The following is a 20,004-nucleotide window of genomic DNA, read 5'->3' as shown; positions in this document are numbered from 1 at the left end:
TATTAAGCTGTACATGCGTATTTTGTAAGTTTCATTTCTTATCTATAAGTGTCATTCCTGCAGAAACGAAACTTATGTAGAAAATCTACCTAGTAACTATTATGTAAAAGAAAACTATCCTAGCCTTGTATGCTTAGCTTATATCATAGTTAGTGTCACAGAGGCAATCCAACCAACATCTATAAAGAGGCATAGAGGAAAGAAGTAGCAGAGACGACGACTGGACGACCCTTCAGGCTTGATCACCCTATAGCCAGTCCTCAGCCTCCCCGCCTGGGCGTATCCCAGCGAAAACCAAGGCCTCGAAAATCCGACAATCGACAACGATTCACCGTGTTACAGTTTTGTTATCCACCATCCCATTCATGAGCTGTTGACCAGCCCTAGGACTAACTAGTGAGTAGCCACACCTATCCCGCAAGGGGTGGAAAGCAAGGGCTCACTGGTGAACCCTGTGGGCCAACAGACCCCCTTTGTATCCGGCATACTGTAACTGAAGAAACATCGAAGACTCCACCTCTTGACTGCCTCTCTTCGTAGCTTAGACAGCATATCTACGCTTTCTATACTTGTATTTACTGTAACTCCATTCCAGCCGGTCTCCCCTCTTATTCGTAAGAGGGTGAGGCCAGGTGAGTGAATAAAACAAATTTTTACCTTACCTTATATTTACTCCGTAATAACTTCTACCACTAACACCCTATCTCAATGAGCTGTTGACCAGTTCTAGGACTTAAGGAGTTGGCAGCCGCACCTAGCCCATTGGGTTAGAACGCAAGGGCTTACTCCGGAACCCTGTGAACCAACAGACATCCTACAAACTTATTATAGAAAACTAACAACTTACTCTAAGTCATCTACTTGCGCCAACTCAGCGAACCTTGAAGGCGGTCATAAAGCTACCTCCAATCCCGCCCCACAAGCCGCACATTCGCCCGCTCCATAAAGCCCGCGGCTCCCCAAGTGGTGCCGGAATCGCTAGCCCAGCATTCTGCTACATGCAGGAGCTCATTACTTCTGTGCAGTAGCATCACGTCATGCTCCCTGCCACATGACATTATTGTGCACTAGTAATGAGCTAGTGGAGAGTCAGCATTTCATGTAGATGTGGCCACTGAGACTCAGGAGCAGTCATAAATCAATAGGAAAGCCACCAAGGAGAGTGAGAGAAGTACTTTTTGTCTGACCTCAAAAGGAACTGAGAGATTGCTTCTTGGGAAGTGTACTGGATGGAAAGTGGTTTCTAGTGAATAAGCGAGTAATTCCTTTTCTTTGGATCTTTCTCTATTCAGGGAAACAAATCTCAGACTCTTTGTAAATAAACATCCCAAAATACCTGTATCTATCATCAGGTTCTTCTTCCAATATAAAAGCTATCCAGAAGAACTTATCTATAAATTCTTGCCACTTGTGGGGAAAGAAAAAAAAGCTGTGAACTGATATTTCCTGTTCAATGAAAATTAAACAAATTATGGAAGTTCTAGTCTATACAATTTTCATGGTTTAAAGAAATAGCACAAGGGTGGCTTAATAGACTGAGAGCCGTCTTGAAGGATCTCCTGACCATAGTGAGAATCATGTGAAGGTGGAAAATAGTTTGAGGTAAAAATGATGAGCACTGCAATTTCCTTATACCAGTGACTGATGACATAGAAAGGCTGAAGGGCTATAGTTTAATATTAACTTAAGTTTAATTATTAAGAAACTACTAGGAAACAATGACAGTTGTGTCTAAAATATCCATATGCATGCTACAGCATCAATTATATTGTTGATAAGCAGGGATTTGGGGTTTTCCATTTCCCACAGAAAAACAGAGAAAACCATGGGTTTCCCATATTTATCACAGAAAATGCGGATTTTGCCTTTTAGAAACTGCCCAGCCAGCTGCAAAACCTGGGTCACAAATGCTGCGCTCCCCAACTTGCTGCTGTCCCCTAGGCCCTCCAAAGTGCAGCATGTGACTGGTACAGCAGGGCCATACACAAAAGCTGTCTGCTGCTGCAAGCTCCGTGCTACCCTGGCCACATTTCCTCTGTGTGCACAGGGGCAGTGCAGACCTGCCCTGCCCCTGCCCCTGCCCTGCACACAGATCTGGGGGACATGGGTCTTTTCTGCCTCCTGGGAGTGCGCGCTGCCACTGGGAGCCAGCACCGTCTGAGCCTGCAGCAGGCAGCAGGCAGCAGGCAGCAGGGGGGAAGCCGGCTCGTGCTCCTGCTGTAGCAGCCGCTGCCTTCAGTTGGAGGCAGGGGGCTGCAGACCTAGGTCCCTGGCCCCATAGCCCTGGCAGCTGGGGGCCCCTCCAGCAGGACTCAGGGGCAGGGGCTGTGGGTGGGGGTCAAGGGGAACAAGCAGGGCTGGGGGGCTGTGGGAAGGGGAGTGACGGACACCGTCAGGGCTGGGGGCGGGGGGCTGTGGAGGGCAATTAATTTTAACCATGGATTTTGGGACTTTTATCAGAGATTTTGCAAATGTTTTATCAGAGAATTTGTGACTTTTTTATCATGGAAAACCAGTATGCCTGGTGATAAGTAATGAAATACATACATATTGTGTAGTTTATCCAAATATTTCTATATTGCAACTGTATGATTATCCTACTTTCTCTTAACTTAACAGTCTGAAAACTGGAAGGTATTGCCATTAAGTGAGGAAAGAATAACTGGAAAGTGAGGCAAGTGAAAATGGAATAAAATATACTCTTTCTTAGAAACTTCAGTTTCATAAAGGACATCCATGCTGGTCACCAGACACGGTTTTATACACAAGGACTTCATCAGAAGAAAAAAAATGGAGACCAGAGGAAGACATATACTCCATCCCCTTCATATCATACCACGCCAGTGAAATTGTAATTATAAAGTTGTGCTTTCCTGTCAGTAGCAACCAGCCAGAGAGACAAATGTTTATTCCATTGGATGGGTAAAATCAACAATAGGTCCGTCAGCAGATGTGTCTTCTGCCTCCTTTATCAGTGACCTATGAATTAGGGGAGATCAAAGAACTCAAACACATCCAGAAGGAAGTACAGAAAGATCTAAACTGGAATCAGGAGATACCACAAAAGAAAGTGAAAGAAAGTTTACTACAAAGGCAAGTTTGCTCTGTGGGAAAGACATTTAAGAGGGGATATGATAAAAGTTTTCAAACATCTGGAAGGCTGTCCTACAGAAGAGAGAGAATGCCTTTTATTTCCATTGCTGCAGAAAACAGAATGTTATGAATGTTTTCAAATTCCCATGATCACCTCTTGGCCAAACTGCCCAGTTGTGGCCTTGGCTCCACCACGATCCGCTGGCTGGGAAATTGGCTTCGTGGTCAGACCCAGAGGGTTGTGATTGATGGCAGTCACTCATCATGGTGCCCTGTGACCAGTGGGGTCCCTCAAGGCTCTGTCCTGGGACCCATCCTGTTCAACATCTTCATTAACGATGTGGACATTGGAGTCAGGAGTGGACTGGCCAAGTTCGCCGATGACACCAAACTTTGGGGCAAAGCATCCACGCCAGAAGATAGGCGGGTGATCCAGGCTGACCTGGACAAGCTCAGCAAATGGGCAGACGAGAACCTCATGGTGTTTAAGACCGAAAAATGCAAGGTTCTCCACCTTGGGAGGAAAAACCTGCAGCACCCTTATAGGCTCAGCAGTGCTACGTTGGTCAGCACTACAGAAGAAAAAGACTTGGGGGTCATCATTGACCACAAGATGAACATGAGCCTCCAATGTGATGCTGCGGCTAGTAAAGCGACCAAAATGCTGGTGTGCATCCATAGATGCTTCTCGAGCAAATCCCGGGATGTCATTCTCCCTTGTACTCGGCCTTGGTGAGGCTGCAGCTGGAGTACTGCGTCCAGTTTTGGGCTCCACAATTCAAAAAGGATGTGGAGAAGCTTGAGAGAGTCCAGAGGAGAGCCACGCGCATGATCAGAGGTCAGGAAAACAGATCTTACGATGACAGGCTGAGAGCCATGGGACTCTTTAGCCTGGAAAAGCGCAGGCTCAGGGGCGATCTGATGGCCACCTATAAGTTTATCAGGGGTGACCACCAGGATCTGGGGGAACGTCTGTTCACCAGAGCGCCCCAAGGGATGACGAGGTCGAACGGTCACAAACTCCTGCAAGACCGTTTCAGGCTGGACATAAGGAAGAATTTCTTTACTGTCTGAGCCCCCAAGGTCTGGAACAGTCTGCCAGCAGAGGTGGTTCAAGCAGCTACATTGAACACCTTCAAGAGTAAATCGGATGCTTATCTTGCTGGGATCCTATGACCCCAGCTGACTTCCTGCCCTTTGGGCAGGGGGCTAGACTCGATGATCTCCCGAGGTCCCTTCCAGCCCTAATGTCTATGAAATCTATGAAATCTATAAATTGCAGCAAAGTAGTTTTAAATTGGATATCAGGAAAAGAGTTCTTCGAAGTCAGACCAATAGGGCAGTGGAGTAGACAGCCTACGGAAGTTGTAGAATCACCGTCATTGGAGGTTTTCAAGGCTGGATAAGAATTGGCAGGGGTGATCTAGGAGTAATTATTCTGGGAGTGCTTTACAAAGAGCAATAGTTGAAAGCCCAGAAGCTCCCCACTCCTCACTCCTACTCCCAACACTTTCTGGGAGATCATGAAAAAAGTTCTTCAGCCTAAAGCAGAACCATGCTCAGCAACAGGAGAATGGACCAGCTTGGTTATGAAATAAGAGTTAAAGCTGCTAAGATAAATTCATGGAGGGGATACAGAAAGGGGAGTTCTGGCTGACCAGTTAGAAGTTGTCATGTGTGGAGTTTTGCTTGCTGTTCTCAAGTTGCAGTCATGTGGTGATAAGCATGAGTATAACAAGTACACAGCATTCAGGCAAAAATTCAGAATCTGTGATGAGCCAGGTCAGAGCAGCCCCAGACTGGCAGGCTGACCTCCTGGGCCCCCTGCCAGCTGGGACAGTTCCTGCCCCACTCAACATGATGGGGTCCTGGGGGCTCATGTTAAAGCAGCATGCCTAGGGGCAACAAATTCTGGTATGATATGCACCAGAGTTTATTTTTCTGCATTAATTGCATGTGTAGACACACCCAGCAACATAAAGAATATAGTTAAGAGAAGATGTATAACATAACAGAAAAAGTCCAAAATGCCTTAAGAAAAATGCTAAAAGAAGGGCAACAAAATATGATACCAAATGGTTTCACTTGGGGATAGAAGAACCAATAAATTGAGTCCATTCCCTGGTAATAGTATAGAACAAAGGAGGGGACTATAGCTGCTTAGCTACCCAAAGGATCTGATCCAAAGGAGTTGAACAAAAATCATAAAAATAGAATGTTTTCACTTGCCCAAAGTCCAAATTCTTCAGCAGCAGTGGAATATTGGCAAATTCCATTGAAAGCTTCAAGTTCTTCATTTTCAAGATCTCCTATTTAGGAGATGTTGCTTCCTAAGTATGCCATTTAGAATATGCTCAACTCTAGTACTTCATGGCACAATAAACCAGGGGCTAAAGCACCGATTCTCAATCAGGGCATGGTGAGATCCTTTTAAGGGTGTCCTGTGGTGTTGCATAATATTAGAACTGTCAGGGCCTTGTTACCAATTATGCTGTGAGCCACACAAGTATTGATCAGTGTTAATTCTAGCTTGAGTTTGGAGCGGACTCACACTGAGGTCAGCAGAATCCTGTAGGACTGAAAGATAAGAATCTGCACTCCCCTACTCATGGGGCTTACCCCCATACCCCTTAGGGTGCCTCCATGCTTCCTGCCTCCCCCCACCCCAGGGCATTACTTACTGTCACAGGAGACATGGGCAACTGGTGCCACCTTAGTCAGGGGGGGCACATGCCCCCCCACTAGTGACCAGTCAGCAATCCCACAGACCAGGGGGAATTCCCACCCCCTCACAGCTGATCTCACCGACTAGGGAGGGGGGGTCCCCCTGTGGCCCATTGTGAGGTAGCCAATCACTGCAGCCAATCACTGCAGTCATTTCCAGAAGTGGCTGAAGCCATTCCCAGGTGTGGCTGAGGCCACTTCTGGGAGCACAACGGTGCTCCACTCCCCAGCCAGTGCTTGCAGGAGGGGCACTGGCACTTCTTCCTGCCCCACCCCCGGGCTCATCGCCTAAGTGGCAAGTGCAGCCAGCCAGGGGGTGCACTGGCACTCTCAGGGGATGCACATGCACCCCCTATGTGTTGCTACTGAAAGGGGAGCAGGCAGGGAAGGGTTAAACTGCCTGCCCAGCCACTGCTTCTGCTGCTGCTCTCTGGCACAAAAGATATTTTTTCACTTGTTTGGAGAAGAATACTCTCTAAATAAGACAAGTTGAGTTGTGGCATTTGCGTATAAGAACTGTACAAATAATTCAAGCAACTAAAGATCACTGGCTGGTACAAAGATGCCTCGAAATGTTGCCTTCTTTCTCCTGTCAAACTCTTCATGCCAGGGCCCAAGTGAGGAAAGTCCCACTATCGGCTAAACTGCTTTTCTGGATGTTTTCTTCAGTCAGAGCAAGGCAAAGCAATGGAGCAAGAGGTAATTTGAGCTCCATATATAAATGGGCTATGTGGAGAAATAAAGTGATTCTCCACTCTCTGAATTCCAGGACAGTGTCAAATTCTGGGCTACATCCAGATTTTCCTGAAGACCCTCTGAAATGGGACTTTCATTCCAAATCTGATTATTTGATCTTGGGAATGTTGCCAAGAAATCATGCAGTGCCTGCTAAGAGGACACAGCAAATTGCTACCTGGAGCTGCATGCTTCCAGATTAGGCTATAGCCAGAGATCCCGGAAGCATTCACTGAACTGGTTAATTGAAATCCATGTAGCAGTAATTGTGGCATCTGCACAATAATAGACAGCCCAGTGGCAATGGCAACAGCTTATATGTGAACAAGCACCCCGACATTTGTACAGTTTCCAATAGTCCAGGAGGAGCCCAATGACAGAGACCTCAACTCTATCAGGTCATTCAATATAGTGAACTTGCAAAAAGTGGCATACACAATGACTTTGAAGCATCCCTTGTGAAATTCAAGAGGTTCTCAGTGCGAGCACAATAGCTAAATGAGCACTGAGTGTCTTATTTAACCACCCTAGCCTACCTCCCAAAGTCTTGAACTAGGGGCTGCCCAGCATCTTAGCTTATCAAACACCAATAAAAAATACTGCATCCCCTCAATAGGCAAGATCGGGTGGTGTCCTCAGAGGCTGAAAGAAACAGTGCTAGCTCAAATTCAAACCTGAAATCCAGACTACACTCATGTAACTATGCTTTGTATGTTTAAATGATTTGCACATTTTTTCAGAGTTGGAGGAAAAGGCTGGATCACAGAAACATAGGGAAATAGGGCCATCCCCCTGACCAAGGCAGGATCATCCCTAACTAAATCATCCCAGCCAAGTGTCTGTCCAACCTGCTCTTGACAATTTCCAGGGAGGGAGATTTTTCAACTTATCTAGGTAGCCTGTTTCAGTGCTTGACCACCTTCATAGTCAGAAAGATTCCCCTAATTTTCAACCTACATTTCCTCTGCTGCAGTTTGAGGCCATTTCTCTTAGTCCTGTCCATGACAGCCACAGAGAAAAGCCCATCTCCATCCTCTCTACAAACACCTGTCAGGTTTCATAGTTTCATAGTTTCTAGGGTCAGAAGGGACCTGAGCCGATCATCAAGTCCGACCCCCTGCCACAGGCAGGAAAGAACGCTGGGGTCAAACAACCCCAGCTAGGTGTCTATCTAGCCTCCTTTTGAAGACCCCCGGGGTAGGAGCGAACACCACTTCCCTTGGAAGTTGGTTCCAGATCCTAGCCTCCCTGACAGTGAAGTACTGCCTCCTGATATCTAGCTTGAATCTACCCTCCATCAACTTATGGCCGTTATTCCTTGTTACTCCCTGTAGTGCTCAGGGGAACAGAGACTCTCATTGCCTGCTGGTCTCCCTTGGCCAGTTTATAGATGGCCACCAGATCCCCTTTCAGCCTTCTCTTGTGGAGGCTGAACAGGTTCAGGTCTCATAGCTTCTCCTCATAGGGCCTGCCCTGCTGCCCCCTGATCATGAGAGTGGCCCTCCTCTGGATGCTCTCCATGTTGTCCACATCCTTCCTGAAGTGCGGCACCCAGAACTGGATGCAGTACTCCAGCTGTGGCCTGACCAATGTCATATAGAGGGGGAGGATCATCTCCTTGGGCCTGCTTGTGATGCATCTGTGGATGCATGGCAAGGTGTGCTTAGCCATCTTGCACACTGCATCCCCATATTGGCGGCCCATGTTCATCTTGGAGTCTATAATGACCCCAAGATCCTTTTCTGCCTCTGTGCTGATGAGAAGGGAGTTCCCGAGCCTGTAGGTACGTTGCTGATTCTTTCTCCCTAGGTGCAGTACTCCGTACTTGTCAGTATTGAGTATTTGAAGACTTTTCAAATCTCCTCTCAGTCTTCTCTTCTCCAGACTAAATGCACATTTTTAGAAGTGTTCTGGGGGTGTTGATGGTGGGGAGTCAGGGAGAAGAGGCTTTAACTAGAGCAGTTTGGAGAGCCACTTTAATTAATGCACCTACAACATATCGTGTATTTAGCGCTCCATGCTTCAAAATGGCAATGAGGGGGGTGCTTTAACTAAAGTTAATTTTATGAGTTTTAATTAAAGCACCCCACAGCACACATGTTCATCTCCAATATGGAGCTTTTAGGAAAGATGAGTCTCCCTTGGGGACCAGTGCTTTTTGGACCACTCTGCACTCAGACCCTGATCAGGCGAGAAGGAGGATCCAAAACTGTTCTGATTATCTACTTTGTGATGAGGATGAGCCTTTTGTTATCCAAATGGAAATCCACAGATATTCAGTCAAGTTATCAGCCAACAGCAGCCAGTTGGCACATGCTCAATAAGACTTGTTTGAGCTTGATTATTCAAGCCTCCAAAGGTGGTACATGTTGAATCCCAAGATTGGAGAGGCTGATCTGGACTTTCTCTATAATGGCTTTTCCTAGTTCTGGGACTATGACATTCAAATAATTACAACTGAGAGGCTCTATAGCACTATTGTTGCCCCTCTCACTAGGGATGAACTCATGGAAGAAGATATGAACCGTATGATGCACATTATTATTATTACTATTTGCCATACTGAACACAAAAAGACAAAATACAAAATACAAAACAAACAAACAATCACATGGCTCCTTTCCCAAAGAGTCTGACCTCTAAATAAGAGGCATAAAGTAACAACTCAGGGAAAGAAAGGTTGAGAATTATGCTACTATGATTGTGCATTTCTTCATCTCAGAAGCAGGCACTTTTATATAAGTCATCTCTCAGAGTCGGTATTTCCCTATTATTTTAAGCAAACTTTAAAACCACACTTACATTTTTTAACCAGGATCCAGTGGAACACTTACTGTCAAGGATACACCTTGGAGTAGGCCACCAAACGTTTCTGGTGCATGTAACAGTGTTTTGCTGATTATTGTGGTTGTTCTCTGAATTACATGAATAGGTAATTCTGTCATTTATTTTGTATGTTTTCCAATAGCTTGAGTGGAATCTGCCATTTGCCAAATTATCCACAGGACATGTTATTAAAGAAAAAATAGTTAACACCCAGTTAACAGGAGGAAGTCAGGAGTGTCATGCTTGGGTAGAATGACTGGAGAGGAAAGCTTTAAAAAACTAACCTGGTACTAGAAGAAACTGTAAAAACTAATCCATCCTGCTGCACAAATCTGTAGCACTTCATCTAGACTTTAATTTCTAAACCTGAATCAAAGAACATGCTTTTTAAAAGGCTATTCACTGGCAACAGGGAACCAAGTGTAGGAGCATGGAGAGGCTAAGGAATAGAAACAAAAAAGTACAGACAGAGTACAGTCTGTATGGTAGGAAGAGAAACAGGGAACAATTAGGGCTGGATGGATAAGGACAATTCTTGGCAAGGTAGTAAAATAGGTTAGGAAAACAAGGAACTGGTCTGGATTGTAAGATGGACATTCTTCTTTATTTTATTGTCCCCAAAAACAAAGCTTTGCTTTTTATGAAAAGTTCCTGTCACAGAAAGTTTAAAATTGAAACATGACACATAGCACAACAAGTGGGGCTGACAAAGGTCAAAGCTTGTGGTGATATATTTACCCCACAGGTCCTTGGCTCTGGAACATGCACCATCAAGACAGGTCACCTGCTGAGTTGGTATTTTTGTATTTATCCTAAGGAAATTATGACAATAACAACTATAGAATTTAGGCAATAAAACAAAGAGCTTCTTACTCTCAGGGATACATCTTGCAGTAGGCAACCAGCTATTCTTAGTGCATGTAATCCTGTCTTGCTCATTTTCAGGGCTATAGCCCTGGTTACATGAACATGAAATTGTTGCACCTTCTCTGAATTTTCTCCAATAGCTATAGCCGCTTGTACCATTTTCCAAGATAAAACATATTTCTAAAGTAAAACAGATCACATAGGGTTAATCACCAGAAGTAAGGAGGGTACAACCAGGGCTAAGAATTAGAAAAAAAAATTCTGTGCCCAGCTCCTTGCAGCAACGACAGCCTGTCTGGAGCTGGGGCAGAGGCGTGATCCCTGCCTAGAGAGTGCAGGCTACAGATTGTGGTTCTTCCCTGGCTCCAGAGCAAGCATTTTTTTTTTATTGGAGTTGGCCAGGGACTCTATTTCCCAGCAGTGCTGGAGCAGCCCCCTGCAGAGCTGTGCTGGTGTGGCTGAGGCTCAGGTCTCCGTGGAGACCAGAACAAGCCATGTGGGTGGGGTGGCTGGAAAATGGAGTCCACAGTCAACCGGCGGCCTCAGGTTTCCCCATTCCTGACCTAGAGCGCATTATGTATTCAGCACGCCATGCTTCAAAATAGCAGTGGGGGGCATTTTGACTAAAGTTCATTTCATGAGATGTAATTAAAGCCCCATTTTAAAGTGTGGGGATGCTCACTACATGAGATGCAGTGACTGCAGGAGCATGCTAAATAGCACGCTCCAGCAGACTCAAGTAATCCACTCTGCTCCAATGCATTGTATTGTTAGAAATATTATTAAAAATGCATTATCAATAGTATTGTTAAAACAGCTGTTAGCTCCCATTAATAGTGTTATCAGAATAAGCACGGCTGCCAGCTCCTCTTGTCTCCCTGGTGTAAGAAGGAGGGGGTTGGAGGGAAGGATACTAAGGGCTCTTTGTACTAAGGTATCACTCTCTCTTTGTTTTGCAAATTTACTATCTCTTTGTTACAGTAAAGCATATACTCCTCAGCTTTTCTCATGCAGATAAGAGTAAATTACAATTCTAGCCTTGAAGGCAGGAGAGGTTTGAACTTTTATAAACTGAAGTGCTTTCTAGGCAAGCGCAATAAGCTAATACATATTAAGCCTATCCGCCCCGCATACTTAAGTAGTTAATTATAATATACATGCGATGTATGATGTGACGTATTCACATACATGTTTGTATGAACCAGAAATGAGTTGTAAGAGTTCCTGCTTCTGTACACCTGCTCAGGAGAGAGGGGATAAAAGCCTGCTAAGAAGTGTTCCCCGCGGGCAGCAGAGTGTTTGATCTTTTGTCTTCTCTCTCTGACCCTATTTGCAAATATATACCTTTTGTATCACCAACAATGTGTGCCTAAAGGATCATTATTCATTGAGCCTCCAAAGAAACGAACCGTGATTTTTACATCAGTATGTACAATGCATCATAGCAGCATCCCTGAATGTCTATAGACATCTAATACCCCTAGTTCTTTCAGCCTTTCCCCATAAATCTAGCTTCTCAGGCCTCTATTACTTTTTGTCACTGTTGCTTAACTCCTTCCAATCTGTTCACACCCTTCTTGAACTGGGGCCCAAAACAAGTTCTGCCAAGTTTCAAAAAGATTGGTGCAGGGGGGTTGGGGGAAACTGCACCCCAACTTCTTGAAAGCAAAGCTCAGGTCACATCTATGACAGAGACAGTCAGTTGCACAAGCACCCATGTCACAAGTTTTTCCTGTCAGCAGCTAGGGGTGGCCCTGCCCCAGAACCCCCCTGCACCTATCTCCTTAACATCTGGCAAGCTTTGTGACCACCACAGGGGCTACCATCCCTGCAGCTTTCACCCAGCTACGCCTTAACACACACAGTATCACCCATGTCATGAGTTTTGCTTGCCTGCAGCTTGAGGTGCAGTTTCCCCCAAACCCCTCCACTTATCTCATTGAAACTTGGCAAGCTTTGTGGCCCCATCAGGAATTAGCATGTCTGCAGTTTTGACCCCACTGTGGCTTAACACATACATGTGACATGAGTTTTGCTTTCAGGATTTTGGGGTGCATTTTCTCTGAACCCTCTGCACCGATCTCCTTAAAACACAGCAGGCTCTATGGCCTCAGCAGCAGCTAGCATTCCTGTAGTTTTGACCCTGCTCTGACTTAACGCATACACATGATACAAGTTTGGCTCTCAAGATTTTGGGGTGCAGTTTCTCCAAACTCCCTGCACCTACCTTCTTGAAACTTGGAAAGCTTTATGGCCTCAGAAGGGGATACTATTTCTGTAAGTTTTACCTAAATCTAGCCGGAAATGACAAAGTTATAGGCTGTTTTGAACTTCCCCGTTATAGCCTATGGGTGAAACGTCGAAACAGCATCAAAACAGCATCAAAACGGCGAAACATTTCGACTTGCCTCATTTTGTTTCAAGGCTGTATTGACAATATCTGTTTCATTTCAATTTTGCTGTTTCAACCTCGAAACAGGTAGAAATAGCATCAAAACAAAACTGGTGGCAAAATTTTGCACAGCCCTACTGGTCATCAGTAACCCCAGGTCCTTTTCTGTGCTATTGCAACCGAGCCAGCTACTCCCCAGTTAATATTTGTGTGTGCAATTATACCAGAAGCAGGTAATTATTTGGACCCATTGGAAAAATAGGGCATTCTGGGCTGGTCAGTAGGGCTGTGCAAATCTTCAGTTGCTGATTTAATTTGGGGGAGATTTGGCCCAATTTGGCAGCTGAATCTCTGAATCTGAATTAAATTGGGAGACCAATTAAAAGGTCCAAATATATTCAAAGCCTCCAAACTGATTCAGTAAAGATTTGAAGAAGATTTAGAGATTTGGACAGTCCCCGCTCACCACTGCAGGGAGATAGACCCAGGCTCCATGCAGGAAAGTAGGGGGCCTCCGACCTCCGTCTCCAGCCCTGTCAATGGCTGCACTGCCCAGCCTCAGCATCCCAGCACTTTTTTTTTTTTAAAGCCCTGAACTCACTGGCTCTTGCAGTGTCTGTCAAGACCTCTGGGAGCACATGGCAGAACCCTGCCATGCAATGTGGGGCAGTTGGAGACAGTGGGGATCACCCCCTTATTTGGCTGGAGCTGGTGAGTGCAGGCCTTTTTTGTTTGTTTGTTTGTTTGTTCGTTTGTTTGTTTAAGTGCCCAGACACTGAGGCCAAGCAGGGCAGCCACTGATGGCACTGGGAGAGAGGACAGGGGATGGGGCCTGTTCAATTCGGAGATTTGATCGATTGGTTAGGACCTTTCAAAAGTAGGGTGCCAGGACTGAGTCAGCACACAGTCCTCAACCTGGACCATGGTCCCAGACTCAAAGCATGGCCCTGGAGCCAATGTGCTAGATTGATCCCATCATGCAGCCCTGGAGCCAGTATGCTAGAACAGGTCCTGCCACACAGCACCAGTATCTGCATACTGCATAGCCCCTGCTCTGGCACACGGCCCCCAGTCCAGGCCTCAGCTTCAGTGTATGGCTCCTAAACCCCCACCCCAAGCCTCCAGCACACAGCTTCAGTGTCCATGACCCCCAGGCCAGCACACAGATCCCCGCCCTGGAACTCAGCCCCTAAATCCAGATTTTGTCTCTTTGTTAGCAACTTTGAATAATTAGGTTCATGTTTACTAAAGGAGCCTATGATGTCTATGAAGTACTTCACAAATGGAAAGGGACTTGTGCATGAAAAGCAACCCTATACATTTCTCCTACAGGATGATCCTATAACCTGTCTTCTTGAGATACTAACAACCCCACTATAATATACTTCATCTCCAACCAGTGGTATACCTTAAGACTACTATCAATAGAACATTCTTCCCAGACATTCTATAGCTGAATTTACTAATTTTGGGAATATACTGCACCTGTTTACCTATATATCTGGGAGGGAACAGATATGGAGGGAACACAAATATGAGGAAGAATGGAGAGTTTTGTGTACCTGAGTTCTATTGTGGTATTTGGTTGATTAGAATGGTTTATTGGACTTTAAACACCATATGAAATATTGAATGATGGCCAAGTGCCTCAGGCCTACTGAAATACTTATCCAATATAGCCATAGAGGAAGGATGCACACAAGAAGAATGGAAGCACTGTTTTTAACCCATTTAGCAACACCTCAAAGCATGGTTCAGGCATAGATAGAGAAATGTGATGAATCATTCCAAAACAAAGTACACAGCACACATCCTCTTGTCCAATAGAGAGCTTTTGGGAAATATGAGTCTTCCTTGGGGACCAGCACTTTTTGGACCACTCTGCACTCAGACCCTGACCAGGTGAGAAGGAGGATCCGAAACTGGTCTGATTATTTACCTTGTGTTGGGGATGAGCCTTTTGTTCTCCCAAAGGAAATCCACAAATATTCAGTCATGTTATTAGTCAGCAACAGACAGTTGGCACATGCTCACTAAGACTTGTTTGAGCTTGATTATTCTAGCCTCCAAAATTGGTATATGTTGAATCCCAAGACTGGAGAGGCTGAGCTGGACATTCTGTACAATGGTTTTCCCTAGTTCTCGGGCCACAACATTCAAAACAGTACAACTCAAAGGCTCTATAGCACTACTGTTGCCCCTCTCACTAGGAATGAACTCATGGAATATGCACTGTATGATGCACATTATTTATATTACTATATTCCATACTAAATACAAAAAGACAAAATAACAAACAAGCAAACAACCACATGGCTCCTTTCCTAGAGAGTCTGACCTCTAAATAGGAGACATAAAGTAACAACTCAGGGAAAGAAAGGTTGAGGATTATGGCACTATGATTGTGCATTTCTTCATCTCAGGAGCAGGCACTTTTATACAAGTCATCTCTCAGAGTCAGTATTTCCCTATTATTTTAAGCAAACTTTAAAACCACAGTTACATTTTTTAAGCAGGGTCCAATGGAACACTCACTGTCAGGGATACACCTTGGAGTAGGCCACCAACCCCTCTCTGTGCATATAACAATGCATTGCTTCTTCTTACGGTCATTCTCTGAATTACATGAATAGGTAATTCTGTCATTTATTTTGTATGATGTTTTTCAATAGCTTGAGTGAAATCTGCCGTTTGCCAAATTATCCACAGGACACATAACTAAAGAAAAAATAGTTAACACCCAGTTAACAGAGGAAGTCAGGAGTGGGATGCTTGGGTACAGAGACTGGAGAGGAAAGCTTTAAAAAACTAACTTGATACTAGAAGAAACTGTAAAAACTAATCCATCCTGCTGCACAAGTCTGTAGCACTTCATTTACACTTTAATTACTAAACCTGAATCAAAGAACATACTTTTTAAAAGGCTATTCACTGGCAACAGGGAACCAAGTGTAGCAGCATGGAGAGGCCTAGGAATATAGACAAAAAGGAGTACTGTCTGTATGGTAGGAAGAGAAACAGGGAACAATTAGGGCTGGATGGATAAGAACAATTCTTGGCAAGGTAGTAAAATAGGTTAGGAAAACAAGGAACTGGTCTGGATTCTGAGATAGATATTCTTTTTATTTTATTATCCCCAAAAATAAAGGTTTGCTTTTATGAAAAGTTCCTGTCACAGAAAGTTTAAAATTGAAACATGACACATAGCACAGCAAATGGGGCTGACAAAGGTCAGAGCTTGTGGTGATATATTTGCCCCACAGATATATGGCTCAGAAACATGTACCATCATGGCAGGTCACCTACTGAGTTGATATTTTTGTATTTATCCTAAGGAAATTATGACAATAACAACTATAGAGTTTAGTCAATAAAACAGAGGTGCGTCTTACTCTCAGGGATACATCTTGGAGTAGGTGACCAGCCATTCTTAGTGCACGTAATCCTGTCTTGCTCCTTTTCAGGGCTATAGCCCCGGTTACATGAATATGAAGTTGTTGCACCTTCTCTGAATTTTCTCCAATAGCTATAGTTGATTCTACCATTTTCCAAATCCAAGACAGAACATATTTATAAAGTAAAAAAATTACATAGGGTTAATCTGGTTGCTGGACCAGCCTCCTGCTTTCTTCACTGGCTTTGGCCCGAGCATCAGCTGAGGTATGGTAAGAGTTGTTGTCTTCTGACTGGGGTAAATACAGAAAACATGTCTTGAGGCCCATTTCACAGTCTTCTTGCCCTCCTCCTAGTTACTAGCCATGTCCCAGCAAATTCAGACTGAGGTACATGTCTTCTTAGTGGCAATGTACAGGGGGTGCATGTGCACCCCCTGACAGCGTTGGTGCACCCACTGTCAGGCTGCATTCCCTATTTAGATGACAGGCAGGGGGGCAGGTGCCCACCCTGTGAGTGATGGCTGGGGAGTGGGGCTGCCAGCAAAAGCAGCTGCGCTCTTTCTGGAAGTGGCCATGGGCCTTCTGGAAATGGTGTGGCCATTTTCTGGTGAGTGAGATTGGCTGTGGGGGGACTCCCTCCCCCACAGTTAGTGAGACTGGCTTTCGGGGGACACCCTGCCCCTGGTCACTGACTGGTGTCGGGGGGGCATGTGCCTCCCCTGACCCAAGAGGCACCAGTTGTCCATGTGTCTTCTGACTGTACTAGGGTACATGTCTTCTGACCCACCACTCTGTCTCATTGATGCTTCTGTCTCCTTGGGTTTTATAAAATATTGTAAAACCTCTACAAAATGACCCCTGCCTGCCTCCCTCCCTCTCCCCCATCCCCCTTTTCCTCCCACCCTCCCTCCCTAATCTGTGTGTCCAGCAAAAATTCAAAAGTTACTAAGTAATGGATATTAGCATGGCCTAACTCATCCAGACAGTCTTCTCTTGCAAGAAATGCTGGATGCACACTAGCACTGGCCAAGCATTCAGCTTCCCTCCATCCAATAACAGTCCATCCTGCAACTTTCCAATAACGCCATGACTCCATAAAAGTTGTGCAGTCATCATCTCTTGAAAAACTACTCCACCCACCACCCATTGGTCATACATGCCATGCAGACCAAACATAAAACACTGCTGGGACATGACCAGTAATCAGGAAGGGCCAGTAACCAGGCTGCCTGCCTGTTTGCCTCCTTCCTTCTTTTCCTCCCCCCATGCAGCCCTCCATTCATCCCTCAATAAGTGACATACTGCATGTGATTGGAGAAAGGGAACACCCTCACTTAGTATACAACAATAGTTGCTTGATAGTAGTAATACTGAGGGAAATATCAAGGAATTATTCAAGGGACCTTGGGAGTATAATGTGAAGTAGTGTTTTATCCTATTGTTTGCTATACTGCAAAAAAATGTATTCACCAGTTGACTACCCCTGGGAGGAGTCCAGCATAGCCTGGCTGCCCTTCCCGGGGGTGCAGGCCTCCAGATCTTCACATCAGAAAACAGAAGGCTGCCATTGCCAGCAAGTGTCAAGAGTTTTGCTTTGAACAGTTTGAGGTGATTTCCCAGAAACTTCTGCATCTATATCCTTTAAACTTGGCAAGATTCATGCCCTCAGAAGGGGCTACCATCCCTGCAATTTTCATGTGAATCAGGCAAGAAATGACAAAGTTTTAGGTATTTTCATGATTCCCCATTATACTCTATGGGCGAAATGTCAAAATGTGTTGAAACAGCAAAACAGTTTCAATGAAATGAAATGGAACAGTGCTTCAAAACAAAATGAAATGATGAAATGAAACACTGTCCCTTCAAAATGGTGAAAAAGAAGCTGAAATGAAACTGTGCTGTTTCGCAAAGTCCTAATGGACCAGTGCCAGGACTCTATCCCTCCTTTGGTGTGGGAGAGGAGAGGGATGGTGGCATGTAACTCAGAGGTGGAGAAACCACCATGTGGTTTCCCTCAATCCACAGTCACAGAAGCCAGCTAGGAGGTGTGTCTGGGTGTGGAAAACCCTGGTTGAAGTGGATGGGCTGGAGGGAGAATTAAAGAGAAAGGAGTGAAAAAAAAGAATAAGAAAAAAGAACCAAATTCTTGCACATATTTCACTGAACTGGGATTGGGTCAGGGGGAAGTTGGGTTAGTACTTACATGAGGATAGAGTGGAAACCCAGTCGATTTGCAGTGAGTTGAAGCCAGCAGGCTTGGGGTAGGACTGAGACCCAGCAGGTTTGCTGCATGTGTACCACACCAAAGTAGAACTGAGACTGAGTGAGTTTACTGCATACCAAACTGGGGCAAAATGAAACCCAGGAGACTCCCTGCATGCATGCCACAGTGGATCAGAGGTGAAACTTAGTGAGCTTACTTGCATGGGTTTGGTAAGTGCTGACAAAGCCACTTCAAATAAAATGATTAATTTCAAATGAATACCGGGGGGGATGAGAAGCTGAGCCAAAGTGAGGTGGCTGGCAGTGGAAGGGAGAAACAGACTGGTGAGCTGCACTGTGGCACATAAAGTGGTCAGGGGCTGCATATCCTTAGGGCAGGAGTGCATATTGGTTTGGGGCCAGAACCATTCCCTGAGTAGTAAAGTTAAGGGAGGTTGAAAGTTTTCCAGTTGAGCAAAGGAGTGTGAAGGAAACAAAATAGAGCGTTTGATGTCCCTGGAGCAGACTAACAGTACCTGGAATGACCTGTACAAAATAAATCAGAGAACCTTCTCTTTAACTGGCATATCTTTAAAATGTTTAGAGGGTTTTTAGCATGGTTAACACCCTTAAAGGGATGAATGCTCCTCTTTAAATGCCTTTTTCACGGTTTAAAGGTAACTTGCAACACCATAGCCATGAAGCCTCAGTCCTTTTTTAAGAGTATCCAAAGAGACCTCCATACTACTATTATAGATAGAAAGTTACAGTGCTTTCCTGATAGATGGGAAACCTATTTTTAAGAATTCACTTAATTATATTTGGGGCAGAGATCTGAAGACAGGTCCCTCACATCTTAGAAGAGGGCCCTAACTATAACAGAGGACGTTTTAGAACAAAATAGAGAAATTAATGCTAAAAAATTAGCAGGATTTGATGATATTTACCCAAGAGTTCTGAGTCCCTCAACACAGACTTTTAAAATAAACCACACTGCTGTAGGTTTGGAGGAAAGGCTATTTTGTGGATTGAGAGGTGGTTAAAAGATAGGAAGCAAGCAAGGGGTAGGGCTAAATGATCACTCCTGAGGATGGAGGGAGGTCAAAAGTGGGGGTCCACAGGGATCTCTCTGGGCACCATATTGTTCAACATTTTAATTAATAACCTAGATATGTGTGTGCACAGTAACTTTTCCAAGTTTGGAACAATTGCCTGAAATCTTTGCCATCTCAATATTTGCTCCTTCTACCCAGTCATATAATAATGTACTGAAGAACACAGGTCCCTGAAAAATCCTGGATGACACTATCATTTACCTACTTTATAGCGTAAAAAAAATCATTAATCCTGCCCCAAATAAGCTTTTGAAATGTAAGGCTTAACTTGAGTAAAAGATTAAACTTGCTCAGTTAACATTATCAGTAAACTATCTCTTGTATTTTTCCTTTTCTTCAAGCAGTTGACCAGAATAGTGAAAACATATGAAGTAATATTAATGAGGATTTTCACTTCCCTGATACCTGCTGGAAAAAACCCTAGCAAAACAAAATGTTTCAAGCCTGTTATTAACAGATGTAAAGGACAACATACTGTTCCACAAAGGGGATGACACTACTTAGTGGTCCTCCAAGAAAGAATTGGTTGTGACAATGATGATGATAGGAAATTGGAGAAGGAGTCTAAGGGAGACTGAAGAAAAGAGGGCATGTGACTAATGAAGTAAAGACCCTGGATTTCAAAGGGGAAAATTTCAACAAACTTTGGGGTTTG

General features: G+C 44.6%; 1 protein-coding gene across 1 annotated transcript in view; it reads right to left on the bottom strand.

The window, feature by feature from the left end:
• The window catches only part of LOC149864168 (complement factor H-related protein 1-like), a 36,251-nt gene that overhangs the window by 1,062 nt on the left and 15,185 nt on the right, over window positions 1-20,004 (bottom strand). The window lies entirely within an intron of this gene.

The sequence above is a fragment of the Crocodylus siamensis genome, chromosome 5 (assembly GCF_052110815.1).
Source record: "Crocodylus siamensis isolate JL-2025a chromosome 5, ASM5211081v1, whole genome shotgun sequence".
Lineage (NCBI taxonomy): Eukaryota > Metazoa > Chordata > Crocodylia > Crocodylidae > Crocodylus > Crocodylus siamensis.
Note: the sequence above shows the minus strand (reverse complement) of the source record. Positions and strands in the feature narration are given on the sequence as shown.